General features: G+C 37.8%; 1 pseudogene; it reads left to right on the top strand.

Annotated features, from left to right (window-relative positions):
- Positions 1–5,695: 5,695 nt before the first annotated feature.
- On the top strand, positions 5,696–11,129 carry LOC132642131 (uncharacterized; annotated as a pseudogene).
- Positions 11,130–12,429: the final 1,300 nt, after the last annotated feature.

Raw genomic sequence — 12,429 nt, 5'->3', positions numbered from 1 at the left:
GGTCGAAGGGCCCCGGATCAAGAGGATGGTGATCCATCTGTTTTACGCATTTTAAATCAATCATTAACAAGTAGTATTAGTTATGTAATCTTTTATCAAATTTTTTATTAAGGATTGTGGTGACCCATCTATTTTACGTATTTTAAATCAATTATTAACAAGTAATATTAGTTATGTAATATTTTATGGAAATTTTTATCAAGGATTGTGGTGACCCATCTATTTTACGTATTTTAAATAAATCATTAACAAGTAATATTAGTTATATAATATTTTATCGAAAATTATATTAAGGGTTTTCAATCCTATGTTACGGGTTATGAATCCTAAACTAAGAGTTTTAAATCCTAAAATATAAAGATTAAAAATTAATAAATCAAATAATTAACAATTAGTTAGCATACAATTAGTACAAATAATTAATACATAAACAATTAACTAACTAATCAAATAATTAACAAGTTATTATCATATATTTAATAAATAAACAATTAAGTAACTAATCAAAAAATTAATAAATTATTATCATATATTTAACAAATAAACAATTAATTAACTAATGAAAAATTAATAAATTATTTACAAATAAACAATTGCCTTAGCAAAAACTAAATAAATAATTAGCCAGTCTAACAATTGAAATAGCTAGTCTAACAATTAATAAATACTTAAGTCGCTAATCGAACAATTAACAAATACTATATAAACAAACAATAAATAATTAATTAATTAAAATATATAAACAAATTAAAAAAATAAAAACTTTAAAGGGGGAAGTCCGCACACATTGGGCAGTCCCCGCGCCCACTGCCCAACAATTCGCAAAAAAACAATGCGCAATCCACCATAGAACCGTCCCACCATACCTAAGGTAACAATATATTTAACAATGTAATAAAAAATTCTTAGTAAAATACCTAGAATGAAGGTGTTTTTGAGTTTTTAAAATGAGCTCTGCACCGCTATATTCCAAAATATAACCTTAGTAACTTGTTCATACATTTCAATATACCAAGAATATTGAGTTTTGGATTGAAAAACATCAATAAAATAGCATTTTGGGGGTTGGATACCACCTGAAATGGTCGTTGATGGTGGGGGTGTGGTGGGGGTGAACGGTCGGGATCTGTGGTGGGGAAGGAGGGGTTGGTTTTATGCTGCCCTGCTTAAAGTACAAATTTCGTGCGTGAAACCTATTAATATTTTTTTTTGTACTAGTTTGGTTCAATTTTTTTTTTATTTTGTGCTAGAAAAGTCATGGATTCTAGTATAAGGGTAAGGGTACAATTGGCCCAATAGTATAACAACGGTTATAAATAAACTATTTTCGAAAGTTCAGGAGTAATTTTAGCCTTTTTCCGTTTATAAAAATACAGTTTGTCGAAGTGACTCTTTTATTTTAACTCAATATTTTTTTTTAGTGTATGACTTTGTATATTGGAATTATATAAATGATTATGGTATTAGATTAGATTATTTTAGGATATAAAAATGAAAAAAAACTATTGACTAGAGATGATTTTCAGACCGCTTATTCCTGATATTAAAGGTGTAATTTGGGTGTATCATACTACAATATGTACAACCCTCCAAAGCTCCATATATAACTCTATTGTTGCATTGCAACACATTTATTTACTGATAATGCTAAAAACTTGAACTTATTTCCGGACCATTCCCACTGTTGCACCATACTCTGTTTCAAAATATTTGTCTAATTTTTGACTTTGCACGAAGTTTAAAAAAGTAAACACGACTTTTAACTCCTATGGTCTTAAATTAAAAATGTGTAGAATGTACCAAAATGTGTGTCATTTAATTTTGTGGTCTTAAACGTGCCATTTGAAAAGTTGAAATTGTCAAAAAAGAAAGCATTTTTTTTTTGTTTAAATGAACTAAAAAGGAAAGTAAGAAAAACATTTTGAAAGTGGGTAGTATAAGAAAAACATTTTGAAAGGGGGGTAGTATTATAAAACACAACTAATGATGCATCTCGTTTTCCAATTGGCATACCAAATAATTCCATCTTTCACCACATGAGCATCGACTCTGAAAGACTGAAATCTTTAATGAAAATTAAACCACGATTAATGAAAAATTGAGAATTTCAGATCGACCTATCCTCCCGAATTCAATAAAAAAAAAATAGGAAAACTGTCTGTGGCTATTGGAATTTGGAAGGATAGTCGATTTGGTTCTTGATTGGCAAATATGTACTCCCTTCGTCCCAAAGTGTCACCTTATAAAATCACGTCTATTAAAAAATAAATAAATACATACAATGTTGAGTTACTAAATTATCCTTATTTTTTTAAAGAATTGAACAATATTAAAAAAGACTACTTCTTTAATGTTTAAGGGCATAATTGGAAATGCATGTCAATTTTTGTCTTAAATACACTTATTTTGGGACAATTTTTATTTGGTAAGATGCACATATTTTGAGACGGAGGGAGTACAATCATTTTAAGTTATTATAAGATTGAAATATGTTCATAGATGTTTAATACATGTGTTTTTACCAAATATAGGTCTATTATTGCGAAAACTGGGAGTCGAAGGATAGACTTTACAAAACATTACAAGTTCAGGTATTGTTATAGGTATTAAGCTGATAACTTTGCATGAATATATTCCACTCATAGTGTCTTAAAAGGTTGCAGAAAACTTAGCTGCTACAACTTTCAATACGCTAAGCAAATACAAGTATCTATGCTAATTATTGTCCTTTTTCTCCTTGACAATGATACTCACTGCTTTCTGTCTATATATATATATGTAAGTTTTTCCTAAAATTTTATGTTATATATTAATCCGAAAAGGTCCAAAGAATACCCCTAATGTATACGAAAAAGACTCACAAATACCCTTCATCCACTTATTGATCTAAAAATACCTTTAACCTATTTATTTTTTTGGCTCAAGAATACCTCTCAAACTAACACCCTAAACTTTATGGTTTATTTCAATTTTAAAAAGCCATGTGACATATATATTATGATTGGCCACATATACTATTTAATTTTAAAAGTAAATCCACCTATTTTTAAACCCAAACCGAGCGACCCGTTTAATCTAACCCATTTCTTTATACCTAAACCCACATTTTTTTAGTTTCTAATCAAAATCATCCTTTTTATTAACTGCAACAACTAATGTTTTTCTTCATACATACATGTATATACAATGAATCTATAAGCTTAAAATGAGTTAAAAGCACAAGCATTTCCCTATATGAAGGTTTCCTGAGAGTCACACGAGATAAGGTTCATAACAGATATATAGCCTGTTTGGCCAAGCTTATTTTTCCCCAAAAAGTACTTATTTTTTCAATAAGCGCTTATTTGAAAAAAAAGTGAGGTTTTGGCCAAGCTTTTGGGATAAAATAAGTGTTTATTGGGAGTAGCAGAAGCAGTTTTTCAGAAGCTAAAAAAATAGATTTTGCCCAAAAGCACTTTTTTGAAAGTATTTTTGAGAAAAATACACATAGAAGCATTTTTTAAAAGCTTGGACAAACACTAATTGCTGATCAAAAGTGCTTTTAAATTAATTGGCCAAACACAAACTGCTTTTCGCCAAAAGTAAATTTTTGAAAAGTACATTTAAAAAAAAGTTTTTTTTTAAAATAAGCTGATTTTAGAAGCTTGGTCAAACATGCTATAATGCTAGTATAAGCTTAAAATGGGCGAACTCGTAAATTTCATGAGAATTCTATTAGCACTATTTAAGAGAGACAATGCATGCCATTTTCGATATTGATTGGACCAAATAATCTAGCAGTCGAACTATGTCCCACTAAGCGTTGGGCTGCCAGCTGCTGTATAAACTCTTGTTCAGAAAAAAATCATGACCAGAAATATACCTAACATATAGAAAAAGGCTCACAAATACCCTACATCCACATATTAGATTAAAAATAGGAAAATACCCCTAAATTCATGCCCCATTTGGACATGAATTTTATTTCTTCTTCCTTTTTTTTTTTGAAAAATATTTTTTGGTTACATATTAAGAAAGATACATATTAGAATTATTTTTTGGTTAGGTTTTAAAGATGAATTTTTCAAATTAGGCAAAGCAGTTTTCAAGTGGGTTTTTTCCCATTCACAAAACTTCTATTATCTCTTTTCAAGTGAAATGCATGTTCAAACACAATTTTCAAATTCTCCTATTTTTCAACTTCAACTTCAAATACTACAAAAATAAATATCACTCAGTGCATTGATGAGTCGTGAAATTACGGCTCATTCGACACCAATTACTTAGTCTTTTGCAAATCCCCAAGTGCTTTTGATGTCGTTTCTCATGTTTTTGTGTCAATTTGTAGAATAATATGTGTCGGAAGCAACTTGAAGCAATGTGAAGCAAAATGAAGCAAAAATCCAGCAAAACTGAACAATGGCACAACTTGCGAATCGCAGGTAACACATGCGAGTCGCAGGTTGTGCAGCACTTGTTGACAGAGAGGATCAAATAAAGACACCACAGGTGACACCACCTGCGACTCACAGATGTAACATGCGAATCGCGGATGGTGTCGCGGATGCTGCTCAACAAATAACTAAAGATGTGACACCTGCGATGGTCCGGTGAAACCTGCGACTCGCGGGTTGAACATGCGACACTTTGTGCGAAACGCACCTGATGCACAGGGGCCTTTTTGTCTGGAAATTGTTCCCGTTTTGGACATGCTATAAATAGATTTTCTAGGGTTTTGGTTCAGCATTATTCTGGAATTTTTAGCATCACTTCTTAGGGAGTTCATTTATTGTTGGTTGGTGAAGTATTTAAGAGATTTCTTTTTGGCTTTTGCTATCTTCTCCATCCAACACCTCTGTAAGATTTATGCATACATTGTACTTGATTGTTTTATCTTTAATGAATATTAGTAGCTAATCCTCCAACTAAGGTTGTGGGATCAAATGTGTTAGTTATGTGACTGGTTTCATATTCATACTACATTTATATGCTAGTAGTGTTTTCTATTAACTCTTCAAGCATTAATGTCTTGTGATGGTGTACAACATTACTTGTGCCTTAATACCATTACTTTGCTTGGAAAAGAAAGTAGAGGTTAGGAAAAGAGTTAATAGCAACAATTTGGGTCATTAAATCCATCTAATAGCCTGAGCTAGGAATAGGAAAGCTAGTTGAGGCTACATGGGTGTTCTCTTAAAGGAAACATTCTAGGGCTTGGAAAAGCCTAGGATGAAATTTGCTGATTTGGTTGGAAAACCTTTGGCAAGAATCACGTAACCCTTGGCTTAACGCACCTAGGCATATAAATAAGTTGAATTGATACCCAATTGTATTACTTTCCATTTGAACCACAACCTTAGTCCCATTTACCAATTGTTTACATTCTATAATCATTCGCAATTTTTAATGAACAAACTACAATCAAACTTTTATTGTAATTCCCTTTCCCTGAAAATATAGACTAACAGTCGGGTATTACACTTATTAAGTATTCTTCTTCATCGTATTCTCTGGGATTCGACCCCAACCTTGTTGGGTTCTATATTTGACAACGACCGCTTACTCCTGATAATAAAGGTGTAATTTGGGCGTATCAAATTTTGGCGCCGTTGTCGGGGAATACGGTCTAGAAAATTACTAACTAGTGTAAAACTTTACTTTTAGCCTTTATTTTCATTTCTTATTTTGTGTTGTTGTTGTTTGTTGCGCAGGAAATATGGATGAGGATGGTATCCCTGTCCAAAATCCACCAAGAGCAGTTGGTGAAGAAGCTGCGGGGGCAGGGTATGCCGCTGCAATTCAGCCCCCACCTTTGATTGGAAACTCGAGTTTCCTTATAACAAACACAATGCTGCACCTGCTCAACACTAAGGGCCTGTTCGGTGGTCTACCCAAAGAAGACCCGAATAGGAACCTTAGGAATTTTCTTGGGGTCTGTTCTACCAATGTGCATCCGGGCGTCTCAATGGAAGCAGTTAGGCTACGGCTCTTCCCGTACTCTCTAACGGAGGAAGCCACAACTTGGTTAGATGATCTTCCTTCCGGATCCATTACTACTTGGGAGAAACTGACTGAAGCATTCCTCAAGAAGTTCTTCCCTCCATCGCGGATGTTACAACTCCATGACGAAATCAACAACTTTTGTCAACTTCCTGATGAGGCTCTCCATGAAACTTGGACTCGTTTTAAGAAGAAAGTCAAAAGCTGTCCCAAGCATGGGTTTCCCGATGGTGTGCTTTTACAAACATTTTATAGATCTCTATACTTGGTCAACAAATCAGTGGTGAACAACATTGCAGAGGGGTCTATTATGGATAACTCTTATGCCACCGTTTGTGAATTGTTGGATAAATTGACTGAGACTAATGAAGCATGGCACACTAGAGATTTGGAAGTGGGTGGAGGAAGTTCCTCCAAACATGTGCTCACTCGTGAGATGATCAAGAAGGAGGAAGAGAGAGATGAATCCATGGCAAAACTGGTCACCCAAATGGACCTTCTGAAAACATGTCATGGGTGGCGGAAGCAAAAAGGTGAACGTTGTAGAAACCTGTGAAGGGGGTCCTCCGGATGAGCAAGGTTTCCAAAGGTATGATGAGGAAGCGAACTATGTAAACAATCTAAGGGAGGGTTCCCGTCCAAACTACCAAGGTCCGAATCAAGGATCTTGGCGGCAAGGTCAAGGGAATCAAGGTTGGAACAAAGAACAAGGTCACGCTAATTGGAGAGATAATCGTGACAATAATCAAGGGGGTTACAACAAAAATTACAACAATCATCGGAGCACAAATCTGTACGTCCATCCAAAGGGAAATCAACCAATCGCTGGTCAACCGCCCAACAGTGACTCCGCTAATTCAAAAATTGAAGAGATGTTGTCAAGGGTATTGACAAAAGTGGAATCCACCGACACCTTCTGCAAGGAGACAAGAGATGAGGTCAAATACATGGGTCAAATTGTTAGTTCACACTCTACCTCCATTAAACAATTGGAGTCTCAACTTGGCCAAATCTCTGCAATCCTAAACCAAAGGCAGAAAGGCACACTCCCTAGTGACACAGTTGCAAACCCAAGGAACGATGGTGATCACCAATGCAACGCAATTACTACCAGGAGTGGCAGAACAGTTGGGGAAAGTGTGTTGGTGAAAGAGAATGTGTTGGGTGATGAAGATAAAATGGTTGAAGAACCCATGGTTATCGAAGAAGAAGCAAACCCAACGGATAAGCGGGCTGGTATTGAAGAACCCATTACTGACAAGGACCTCCCAAAAATTAATGATGCCTCGGAAAGCAAGAAAGCGGCGGAGGAGGTACCAAGGGCTTCACCGCCCGTTATGAGGCCTCCCCCTCCTTTTCCCCAACGATTAGCAAAGAAAGCGGAAGATGGAAAGTTCCTCAAGTTCATAGATCGATTAAAGGAGCTCTCAATAAATATTCCATTGGTTGAGGCACTTGAACAAATGCCCGGTTATGCGAAGTTCATGAAAGATCTTGTGACCAAAAGAAGAAACCCTGGCAGTGAAACATTGGGGGGCACTCATCATTGTAGCGCAATCGTCACCAAATCTTTGGTGCACAAAAAAAAAAAGATCTCGGAGCATTCACAAGTCCATGCACCATCGGTAATTACAAGTTTGCTAAAACTTTATGTGATCTTGGAGCAAGCATCAATTTGATGCCACTTTCTATATTCAACAAGTTGGGATTGGGCACCCCCCATCCTACCACGATGAGATTACTTATGGCAGATAGAACCGTAAAGAAGCCCATTGGTATTCTTTATGATGTGCTTGTAAGAGTGGATAAATTTATTTTTCTGGCCGATTTTGTGATCTTGGATTGTGAAGTTGACTTTGAAGTTCCCATAATCTTGGGAAGACCATTCTTAGCCACAGGGCGTGCCCTCGTGGATGTGGAAAGAGGTGATCTGAAATTTAGAATGAATGATGAAGAGATCACTTTCCATATTTGCAAGTGAATGAAACAACCGGCGGATATGAGTGTTGTGTCGGTTATTGACACAATTGATGAAGCAATGGAGACAACCATAGAACAAGAGCATATAGGTGATATGTTGGTGGCGGTGATAATGAATTATGAATGGGATGACGAAAAAGAATTTGAGGAGATGGTCAATGCACTGATTGGAATGGGGTCTTATCACCTCAATCCAAAGAAACTCGATCTTGACTTGGAAAACCGAGCAACTCCTCCTGCAAAACCTTCAATTATTGAGCCTCCTACTTTGGAACTCAAACCTCTTCCTTCACATTTGAGGTATGAGTTTCTTGGACTCAACAACACATTGCATGTGATTATTTCTGCCCGGTTGACGGATGAACAAAAAGAGAGGTTGATGGTGATCTTGAGAAGATACAAAAAAGCTATTGGGTGGAGTATTGCGGATATTCATGGGATTCCACCCGGTATTTGTACACATAAAATTCAGCTTGACGAAGACTGTGAGCCAAGCGTTGAACATCAAAGGAGGTTAAATCCCCCCCATGCAAGAGGTCGTAAAAGTTGAGATAATCAAGTGGTTAGATGTCGGGGTTGTGTACCCCATTTCGGATAGCTCATGGGTGAGTCCGGTTCAATGTGTACCAAAAAAAGGTGGGATCACCGTGGTTGCAAATGATAAAAATGAGTTGATTCCCACTCGCAAGGTTACCGGATGGCGTGTTTGCATGGATTATCGGAAGCTGAATAAGTGGACCAAAAAAGACCACTTCCCAATGCCATTCATGGATCAAATGCTCGATTGGCTTGCGGGCAAAGACTATTATTGCTTCCTTGACGGTTATTCCGGATACAACCAAATCACCATTGCCCCCGAGGACCAAGATAAAACTACCTTCACTTGTCCTTATGGGACTTTTGCTTTCAAGAGAATTCTGTTTGGGTTATGTAATGCACCCGCAACATTCCAACGTTGCATGATGTCTATTTTCTCCGATATGGTTGAGGAATCCATTGAAATCTTCATGGATGACTTTTCCGTAGTTGGGGACTCCTTTGATGAATGCTTGCAGAATCTTGCCCGAGTATTGAAATGATGTGAAGAGACAAATTTGGTTCTAAATTGGGAAAAGTGTCTCTTCATGGTTAGAGAAGGCATCGTCTTGGGGCACAAGATTTCGGAAAAGGGGCTTGAAGTCGATCAAGTCAAAATTGAGGTTATTGTTAAGTTTCCCCCTCCAATTTCCATTAAAGGCGTTCGTAGTTTCCTTGGGCATGCTGGGTTTTATAGAAGATTTGTCAAGGATTTCTCGAAAATAGCCAACCCTCTATGCAAGTTGTTGGAGAAGGAGTCGAAGTTTGTATTTGATGATGCTTGTTTGAAGGCATTTGAGGTTTTGAAAGAGAGACTCACATCGGCTCCTATCATCATTGCCCCGGACTGGTCTCAACCCTTTGAGCTGATGTGTGATGCAAGTGGCTTTGCCATGGGGGCTGTTCTTGGCCAGAAGCGTGATAAGATTTTTCACCCAATTTACTACGCAAGCAAGACTCTGAACAGTGCCCAAATGAATTACACTATCACAGAACAAGAGTTGCTAGCTATTGTGTTTGCCTTCGAGAAGTTCCGGGCTTATTTGTTGGGAACCCATGTGATTGTTCACACTGATCACGCAGCCTTACGTTACCTCATGACATAGAAAGATGCAAAACCGAGGTTGATACGTTGGGTCCTTCTCTTGCAAGAGTTTGACTTTGAAGTCAAAGATAGAAAGGGGTGTGAAAATCAAGTGGCAGACCATTTGTCTCGTCTTGAAGAGGGTGGGCATCCATTGGATGGCCTAGAAATCAATGAGTCATTTCCGGATGAGTAAGTAATGGCAGGGTCGCATGACATGATCCTTTGGTATGCCGATTTTGCTAACTTCCATGCAAGTGACATTATGCCGGTGGATTTGAATTTCCACCAAAAGAAGAAGTTTTTAAGTGATGCCCAGAAATTCTATTGGGACGAGCCATATCTATTCAGGGTTTGTGCCGACAACATCATAAGGAGGTGCATACCTGAAGTAGAAATGATGCCTATCATCGAAGCTTGTCACTCATCACCGGTTGGTGGACACCATAGTAGTGCAAGAACGGCGGCTAAGGTTCTGCAAAGTGGCTTTTATTGGCCTACAATCTATAAAGATGCACATGATTTTGTGAAAGCTTGTGATCAATGTCAAAGGCATGGAGGCATCTCGAGGAGGCATGAGCTACCGATGACCCCGATTCTTGAGGTCGAATTGTTTGATGTATGGGGCATTGATTTTATGGGTCCATTTGTAAGCGCCTACAGTAACAAGTACATTCTGGTAGCAGTAGACTACGTGTCTAAATGGGTGGAAGCCATCACACTCCCCAACAATGAAGGAAGAAGTGTCACTGCATTCTTGAAAAGGTATGTTTTCTCAAGGTTCAGAACTCCAAGGGCAATCATTAGTGATGGGGGATCTCATTTCTGCAATCGATTATTCAAAACTCTTCTTGAGAAGTATGGGGTCAATCATAAAGTTGCCACCCCGTATCATCCCCAAACAAGTGGCCAAGTTGAGGTTTCAAAAAGAGAAATTAAGAGCATCCTTTCCAAAACAGTGAATGCTAACCGGACTGATTGGTCAAGGAAATTGGATGATGCTCTATGGGCATACCGAACAGCCTACAAGACACCAATTGGCATGTCTCCATATCAACTGGTATTTGGAAAAGCTTGTCATCTTCCGGTGGAACTCGAACATAAGGCATTGTGGGCCTTGAAAAAGTTGAATCTAGAATGGGGTGAAGCATCAAACTTTAGGTTAGAGCAGATTAACGAACTCGATGAATTTCGACTTAAGACATATGCGAGTTCTTCACTCTACAAGGCCCGTATGAAACACTTCCATGACAAGAAGATCTTGCAAAGAGATTTCAGCATCGGGGATCGCGTATTGTTGTTCAATTCCAGGCTCCGGTTGTTTCCCGGAAAGTTGAAATCCAAATGGTCCGGTCCGTTTGAAATCACGCAAGTGTTCCCATCTGGAGCAATTGAACTGATTTGTCCAAGTGGTAATAAAATCAAAGTGAATGGCCAAAGGGTAAAATATTACTGGGGATCTCAGGATGACGCCAAAATTATCGAGGTCTTCATCCTCAACGAGCCATAAAAGGGTTAAACAGGTACCAACGTCGTGCTGCGACATAAAATCAAGTGCTTCTTGGGAGGCAACCCAAAGTTTTATTTCATGTGTTTATTGTTCTTACTTTTATTATGTTTTGATGTGTGTCCAAGTGTGTAGGAATAAAGTGTGCACAAAGAGGAAGAATTGGAAAAATTCCAACAGGCATGACATGCGACACCACATGCGAGTCGCATGTGGTGTCTGCCAGTACATATGCGTCTCGCATCAGATGCCAAAATTCAGTCAAAGTGAACCCAACTTTCTGTCAGCAGATGCGACAGAGTGTCACAACATGCGACTCACATGTTGAACATGCGACAGAATATGCAAGTCGCATGTTGTGCAGGTAGGTGAAAATTCGCGGGTCGGCCCGACCCGGCGGAAACGTTTTGTTTAAAATAAAAGAAGGTAACTGTTCATCTTCAGTTACAACTTCACGATTCTCTCTCCTCCCATTCCTTCTTCTCCCCTACATCATCCCATAATTCCATTTCACTCTAATCATCTTTAATCACCTCCCCAAATCCTGACTGGTATTTACTTCTTTTCCCCTGAAAACAAAGGATTTCAAGGTTTCCTACTTTCATTAACTTTCAAGGTATGTCGACTTTTCGCTCCTGTAATTAGTGGGTATTTACTACTTGCTCAATTCCATGTCATTATCATGCCGTAGTACCGTACCACTCGTTGTATTTAGTTAGTTGGATAGATCTATTTTATGTGATTTTGTGGGTTGATTAAGAATTGATGAAAAATGGGGAATTCTTGAGTACCTAGTTGTTGTAAGAATTGTTAGTTTAGGCTCGCTCGCAACTCATGTGATTAAATGCCTAAATGACCCTTTGAATGCTTGAATGTTGCGAAAATATGATCGTTCGCCAAAACGGGGAATTCTTGAGTACCCATGACACCTTACCTGTGAAATAGGACCCGTGATGCCTTTTGGATTACAAAGTGTCATTGTCTGTTTTGAGGAACAACCATCGAACGTAGGTGCGAGTAAGTGAATATCCTTTCCCAATGATGGATGGGGTGATAGCTCTCTTAAGGAACAAAGTTACGTAAATATGTTCTTGAGTGTGTGTATCTGGGTTGCGTAAAAACAAAAAGAGAATGAAATCAAGTGTCTCACCTGCGAGCATCATCCGCGATTCGCATGTTTGACATGCGAATCGCACATTCTGCAGCAGGTGATGACAGTGAAGAACTAGTTTCTAGCATCATCCGCGACATTACCCATCCTTAAATACTTGGTTTTTGTTTCTTCTCCTAACATATACCTCTT

This window comes from Lycium barbarum, chromosome 5, assembly GCF_019175385.1.
Source record: "Lycium barbarum isolate Lr01 chromosome 5, ASM1917538v2, whole genome shotgun sequence".
Lineage (NCBI taxonomy): Eukaryota > Viridiplantae > Streptophyta > Magnoliopsida > Solanales > Solanaceae > Lycium > Lycium barbarum.
Note: the sequence above shows the minus strand (reverse complement) of the source record. Positions and strands in the feature narration are given on the sequence as shown.